This window comes from Saccoglossus kowalevskii, chromosome 3, assembly GCF_978046115.1.
Source record: "Saccoglossus kowalevskii chromosome 3, keSacKowa6.1, whole genome shotgun sequence".
In the NCBI taxonomy this organism is placed as follows: Eukaryota; Metazoa; Hemichordata; class Enteropneusta; family Harrimaniidae; genus Saccoglossus; species Saccoglossus kowalevskii.
Window position 1 is genome coordinate 42,785,946 of NC_140643.1, and position 7,289 is coordinate 42,793,234.

Here is a 7,289-nt window from a genome sequence, read left to right on the forward strand (position 1 = left end):
AAAAAATAGTAAATTTAATATTAAAATATGTATAATTTCGAAATTTGGATAATATGGAGATGTCTAGTAATGCTGTTCTGATTTTTTTTTTGGGGTGAGACACAAATTCAATGGACTGATCATTATTAATTAATTAATGCATGAATACCTACTCAATGATTTTCAAATCGGAAAACCAATTCATTCATAAAAATGTGTTCTATCGACAGTTTCCAATCGTAAAGTAATTAACAGATATACTAAAATTATGTCCTTCATCTTGTGGGTAGAAATGTCGTGTTCATGTCCACATGTTCTTGCAAGGAGCGTAGTTTAAGTATTATGTCAGAATTGTTCTTGTTAGAATTTGAGTCCACGAATTCATCAATCGGTTGTTTTGCTGAGGCGTACAGTCTCTGAGTCGATGTCTCGATGATGATCGGCTAGATGTCCCGTTTCAAAGTATTCAATTTGGCGAGCTAGTAACTTCCATTGTTTCTCTGTAGCGAAGCCTGTTACCTCAATGGTTAATTTTTTTCGTCGTTGATCGTTGATCGTGGAAATTCGAATCTGGTGGTGAGGTTAGTTGAGTGATTTCTTTTGCCAGGCTGTGAAGGATGTCATCGTAATTTGTGAAGAATCATAGTGCTTCATTTAATTTGGTTTCGAGCCATTGGAAGAGAAATTCGTTTTTTGAAGCATCCGCTATGGCTTTCAGTGTTTCGAGACTGGTTCTGTCGTTTAAATGGGTCAACACTAAAAAAGCGAAATATTGAATATGGTTGTATTTAATACATTCTCTTGCGCATTCAAGCGGGGTCAGCCCCTTGTCATTTGACCATTCAAATGTAACGTTCGTTCTTGCCTCTTCTAGAATTTTCAGTCGGTTTTCCAGTCGTTGTAAAATAAACCTTCAAAAATGATACAAAAACGATCAGAGTAACTGAATGGTGTCAGGTCAGGAATCTTTAGCGCGTATGTGAAGACACTATATAACTACGCAAGACGTCACTGTGATGAGAAAAGTGATGAGAAGGAAGCGCTAATCCAAATTAACGCTAATCCAAATTAACGCTACTGTAATGAGTAAATCAATTGTAGCACTTGGATGGTAGCTGTGGAATGCCATTACACTCTGTGGGGGTGTGCCTTTTCAGAAAAGTGAATTGGTGATGGACAAGAACCATACTGATTCACGTTGACCGAATCAAGTTGACCCCGTGTTTCCCGTCCTGTTATCATTATCCCATACACGCAGGTATAGGGGTAATGCTTTCAACTTGAAACCCTATCCCTCAGGCTGTTTGCGAGTGTTCATGTTTTAGATAACATGAATATACAAATACACCAACATCTGTTGTTTATCATCTACGTGGGAGGTCTATTTCACATTAGGAACACTTATGACAAACGATTTATAAATAATCCTATGCGCTCACACTTAATCTTGTGATTGAGTTCAAACTGGCATTCACGGACAGTGCTTCGGAATAATACACATCGCTCGTATCAAACACCGTTGATGTTCGCGGGTGGAACGCATTGGGCCACTTTCTGTCTGAAATACCTTACCACGAAGATTATTTTGACTCGTACGGTAGTCATGTCACATAATTTAAGAGATTTCTCGTACGTGGATCTACAATCATCAAATACTTTGATTTCAAGCAATGTGTAGCCAATACGTCGTGTATGACTCGTTGTGTAGATATCCATGAGATGACCTTTCACAGAAGGTCAAACTTGGTCTACCGCCTTTGAATCTTCGGCAAGAAGGCGAGGACATATCTTCTTCGCCAAGGGAAAAACGAAAATCGCTACGTTACACCGTAAACTCATTCCGTGTGATGATTATGTATGTCAAACGTTACTCTGTGAAACGATCAGGTAATTATATATTTTAACTCATCGTAGCGTAGTCCACCATTTTTGAAAAAAACAAACTGTACGTCGATCAACCGATTTTGCATACTTTGCATTTTAGCGGGGTTTATTACCGCAGTTTTATGGGGTGACTATTGGTTTTTAATATTATTCTCTCTCTCTCTCTCTCTTTTTTTCTTCTACGACAGATGAGCGATTCTGATTGGAACGATGGAATAAAAAAAATGTACAGACTGCTTGACTCATTGAAAGGATGTAAGAAATGTAAAAATGAACATGTATATATAGAATGAATTATTATTTATTGTTCACTGTTTACTATTATTGACGTTTCCCTTTTATGTGTTTTTAATCGAATCGTTTATGTACTCGTATTTTTTCGTGTCGTTAAAAATAATTTACTCAAACAAAACAAAGCAAATATGAGGTAAGAAAATATAAACGATGAACAACATATGTATATATAGAATGAATTATTTTTATTGTTCACTGTTTACTGTATAATTATTGACTTTTCACTCTTCCGTGTATTTAATCGAATCGTTTATGTACTCGTATTTCTCGTGACGTGAAAAATGAATTTAACCACGCCGCACATTTACATGTATTTTTCGAGGTGTTAAGAAATATTTAATCATGCTAAACATTTATACGCTACGCAACTATTTTCCTTACTCACATCGTATGTTTTTTTCGTGGCGTTAAAAAAAAATACTCAACCACGCCATGAATGTATACTCCATGTCAATATTTCATTCTTGTTTACTTTTTTTGTGCAATAAACTCCCTGCTGATCTGCACTGGCTCGGAAGATGAATTCTGATTGGCTAAAAAAACAAAAGACTTGTGGCGTTGAATGCACGTTCATTCTCAGTAATGTTATGCAAATTAGAAATTCAAACTAGCTAATCATTTACAACCTTCCGAGCCAGTGCAGATTAGCCCTAAACTCCGTTAGTTTTCAAAAATGCCGTGTATTTATTAGTGTGTGTGTGTGAGAGAGAGAGCGCCCTCTATGACACATTCTGAAAAATCTTTCGTCCACGCCTGTCCAATTAAAAATAATTAAAAATAATTAAAAATAATTAAAAAAAAATAATTAAAAAAATGATGGTAATTTATGCAAATGTATTCACGATGACCTCGACACGACCTCGTATTCACATCAATTTTATGTATGCAAATGTATTCGCAATATCCCATTGTGACGTCATCCTCATGAAAAATCTTTCGTCCACGCCTGTCCAATTAAAAAATAATTAAAAAATAATTAAAAATAATTAAAAAAAATAATTAAAAAAAATTGATGGTAATTTATGCAAATGTATTAAAATATCCCATTGTGACGTCATCCTCATTCAAATTATCCCCTTTACGGCCATGGACGCTCATTTATGCTAATTTATGCACGAATTCCCATTGTGACGTCATTATTTATGCTAAGCTATGCACGGCCTCCCATTGTGACGTCATCCCTCCCCGTATGACGTCATCGCATCCGAGTATGAACAGCGCCCTCATGGTCGTACCTATAATACGACCTTAACTACTGAGAAACACAATTTAAACATAACTTACAATCAAAAGATAAAGATACTATTATAGCCCTTTATGTGTACTCGAGTAACAGTAAATGAACAAACAAATACATTCATTTAACTTTTTATTCACTCAACTGTCGCCTACTTACTTTTTTAGTTATTCATTATCAACTTTATTACATTTTAAACACCAAATTAGAAATGTAATTTTTTTAAACGGTTGTAATAAAGCTGTTATCTATCTATCTATCTTAGATTGTTCAAACATAAACAACCCGTGTCTAATAGACAAAACATATCTCAAAGCACACCAAAATTATAAATATCATAATAATAAATTAACAGAAAGGCAAATACGGTATTGTACTTCATATATATTGTTGTGTCATTTGTGCATTTAGTAGTTGGACGGGAAACGATAAAGTTTTTAAGAAAACATGTACCGAAAATGATTGACAGCAGAGACCACAACATGCCTTGCGGATTATATATTTTACCGTTTTTTGTCGTGAAACAATCATTTCTATGTATTTTGTTTCACTACTGGGTGTTCATGAATAGAATCTCCAGTCCCCGACAGCACTTTATCGGAGCCCTACGCCTCGAGCCAGCAAAAATGGCCGTGTATACGCTTTCGTCTCGAGCCAAGTTCAGCTCCAATACACCCCCGGGGTTGAACATCGTGTGTAAGCATCGGGGCCCGGATTGTCGGAGAAAGTTACTCCGAGTTATATGAAATTCAAGGACAAGCGACTCCACACCCGTTTCATGTAGTACCAGCTGTGATACTAATAGTTTATATATCAGCCTTTTATATTAGCCAGCCGGATTCTAAAAGTAAATCCTCTTGTTAATTACGTGTGTTTAATTAGTCTTGTTACCATGGTATTTATAGAGCCAATCACGACATAGTATTTTCATAGACATGGCCAATCACTGATCGTAAGTTTGTCCTTCAAGCTTTCCCGCCTTTTTTTCACTCTGTTTTTGTGGGCTATGTTTCCTATGACGTTCGATTTAAGGGTATATAAGAATGAAACACACGCTTCTCGATATGTATTTCTTCAGTTTGTAACTCATTACTATGTTCCAGCATTCGCTGTTGAATAAACCATTAGTTTATTAGTTTCTTAGACGAATTGCTGTCTCCGTGTCTGACATTTGTATACCCCCGCTCAAGGAGTCCGGTTTTTAACTGCATTCCCCCACACGGATGTTGTCTTAAGCGCCAACAACTTGCGTGCCGGAACTTCTCGAACTATGGGAGCCCAAATCACGCCCTCAGTTGTCTTCTTCAAGTAATCTCTCATTTCAATTATGGCGGAGACAACATCGTTGGTAATTTCACGTAATTTCCGGCTTGACGAATAAGTACGCACCCTAATATATATTTGGCAGAGTAAAAAATACTGCGTTAGATTGATAGCTTAACGGGAAATAGAAAAATGGCGTTCGAAATTATGCAACAAAAACTTGTAAGAACGAGTCGACTGAACAGATCCAATGGAAATTGAGGAATATTTTTAAAGACATCAAAAATAAAAATCGTAGAAGCGATCACGGTACGGTGACGTGTTCCTAGTAGGATTAGTGGGATATGTTTGTTACACATATCACATCAATTGAACAATTACAAAATGGTAATTTTGCATGACAATAGACTGTAACACATTTTAGCTGCCGTGTTTCTTGTTTATTCAAGATTCTAGTTGTTCTACCAGCTCAACACCATCGTGTCATGTAAAGAAACAACACAAGCACGACACCAACATCGTTTTCAGCAATGTTTTCTTTATACTAATTATTGCACATAATTACTAATTACTAATAAATGCAGATAATTACTAATTATCAGCAGATGGATGGGGTTAGGTTGGGGCCTCCAGGATATTAGTTTCATTTCAGTGTCATGTTTGTTCGACCACGAAGCAGCATGCAATGATTACAGACAACTCTGGTCTTCATTCATTTCCAAACTCAATACGTTTTTCCGCAGTTCTATGGTGTGTCTATTCTATCCACTGTCTATTTGCGTGTACACCTAAATATGCATACGTAGTTAGTATACTTCGATGACAGATATTCAGTCTCTTACCGTGTTCACACGTTACGCCGACGGCAAGGGAGTTAACTATGGCGGAGTGTAAACCCCATGGAAGGGGACTGAGTATCAGCATGGTTCATTTTTTCCACTATGAAATAGAAAATAATAAAACATAAATTAGAATAAAATAATGAGTTGATATCGGATACACTTATCTATTTCTATGATTCCTACAAGGTTCCTCGAAAAATCCAATATAGAAATCGAGTTAACACATTTCTTTCCTATAGGACAGTTGTCAAAAAGAACATGGTTGAGTCATGGAGGTAATTACCTCCATGGTTGAGTTTACGTCTTTTCGAAGGGGGTATCAGCAACAAAGTTACTATTACGTAATAATCATGCCAGTTAAAAATATGTGTGAACAGATTATAACAACCCAAAAAAAGGGCGAACAACACTGGATCATTTACACTTGCATACAGTCTCTTGCTTTGGTGTTGTTTTCAACAAAATATATAAATGGTGAAAGCTATGTTACCGCGAAATAAACAAGAGACTTGCGACTCCCTTGCTATTAATATTCATGGGCATTTCGATAACATCACAAATTTGATGGCCAGCGCATGCATATTTACGTATAAGTTTACAAGCGATCGCTACACGCCGACAAAAACAAATTTCACGACTGCCGTCACGGTGTCAATGAGAACTCGGGATTGCATTATAGTATTGAATTTATTGCATCCTTAGAAATAATTTCCATTGGTTGAACAGCAATAAAATGTTAGTAATAAAGTACAATACATATAAAACTAAAGTAAAATGTCAGTTATTGTTATTTCTGATTTCAAATATTTTGTATAAGTATTCACCAACTTGTCTTATTAGTACGTCTTCTCTTGAACTCATAATATATTTAAATATCTGGTTATCACTTTTCAATTCTTCTGGAATACTGATATTATTAAATAGCTTTTGTCTTTCTGTTTGTTTGGCATTTGTATTGTATGTTGGGCCACAGATATCAAAATCAGATAACCCTAGAAGACTGTTCAAAGCTGGCCAGAAATTAAGTTGCCAGTCGATGATTGTTTATTTTGCGGTAACCCGACTTTTGCTATTTACACACTCCACAACTTGAAGATACTGCAAGTCTAACGATCATTTATAAGGGGTGTAAGGAATAATTTGAGTGACACAGTCATCTGTATTTGACAGATTTGTTAACTACTATTGCTCGATTGAAAACGTACACAAAAGACACAGATATATGGTCAATCGAAACAATGAACGAACTATTATGCGATTAATTATCTTGTAAATTACCGGGCACAACTTACACCGGCTTAAATTTTCTAGTGTGAACACGGCACGGTATCTTACATATTATTTATTGTGTCGTGATCTGAGTATGACCTTCTCGTCCCAAACTGTGTAAATACGTGTGCGTATTCCAAAATCACACTCCAGTGCCATCTCAGCTAAAGTGAAAGTGTGCTCACGTCGACTTGCAATAACATCATATTTTAAATAACATTATTAATTTAATAATTAAAATAGCTCTGACAGAAAAATAGAAAGAACAATAAACTGAAATGACGCATCAAATACACCCGAGTAGTAAAATTCTACCATAAATTCCATAATAAAAGATTTTTGTTTAAAATGTTTTTTTCCCTTTTTCCTCACTCGCTGCTGTAAAAAAATAAACATGAATGAATAAATGAATATTTTTTTTCTAACAAAATATTGTGACTAAAGCAATAATAATCCAAACACGTTCAAATCAAATGAACGTGATTTGACCAATAGGTCAAAAGTTCGAAGCGACCTTTAGT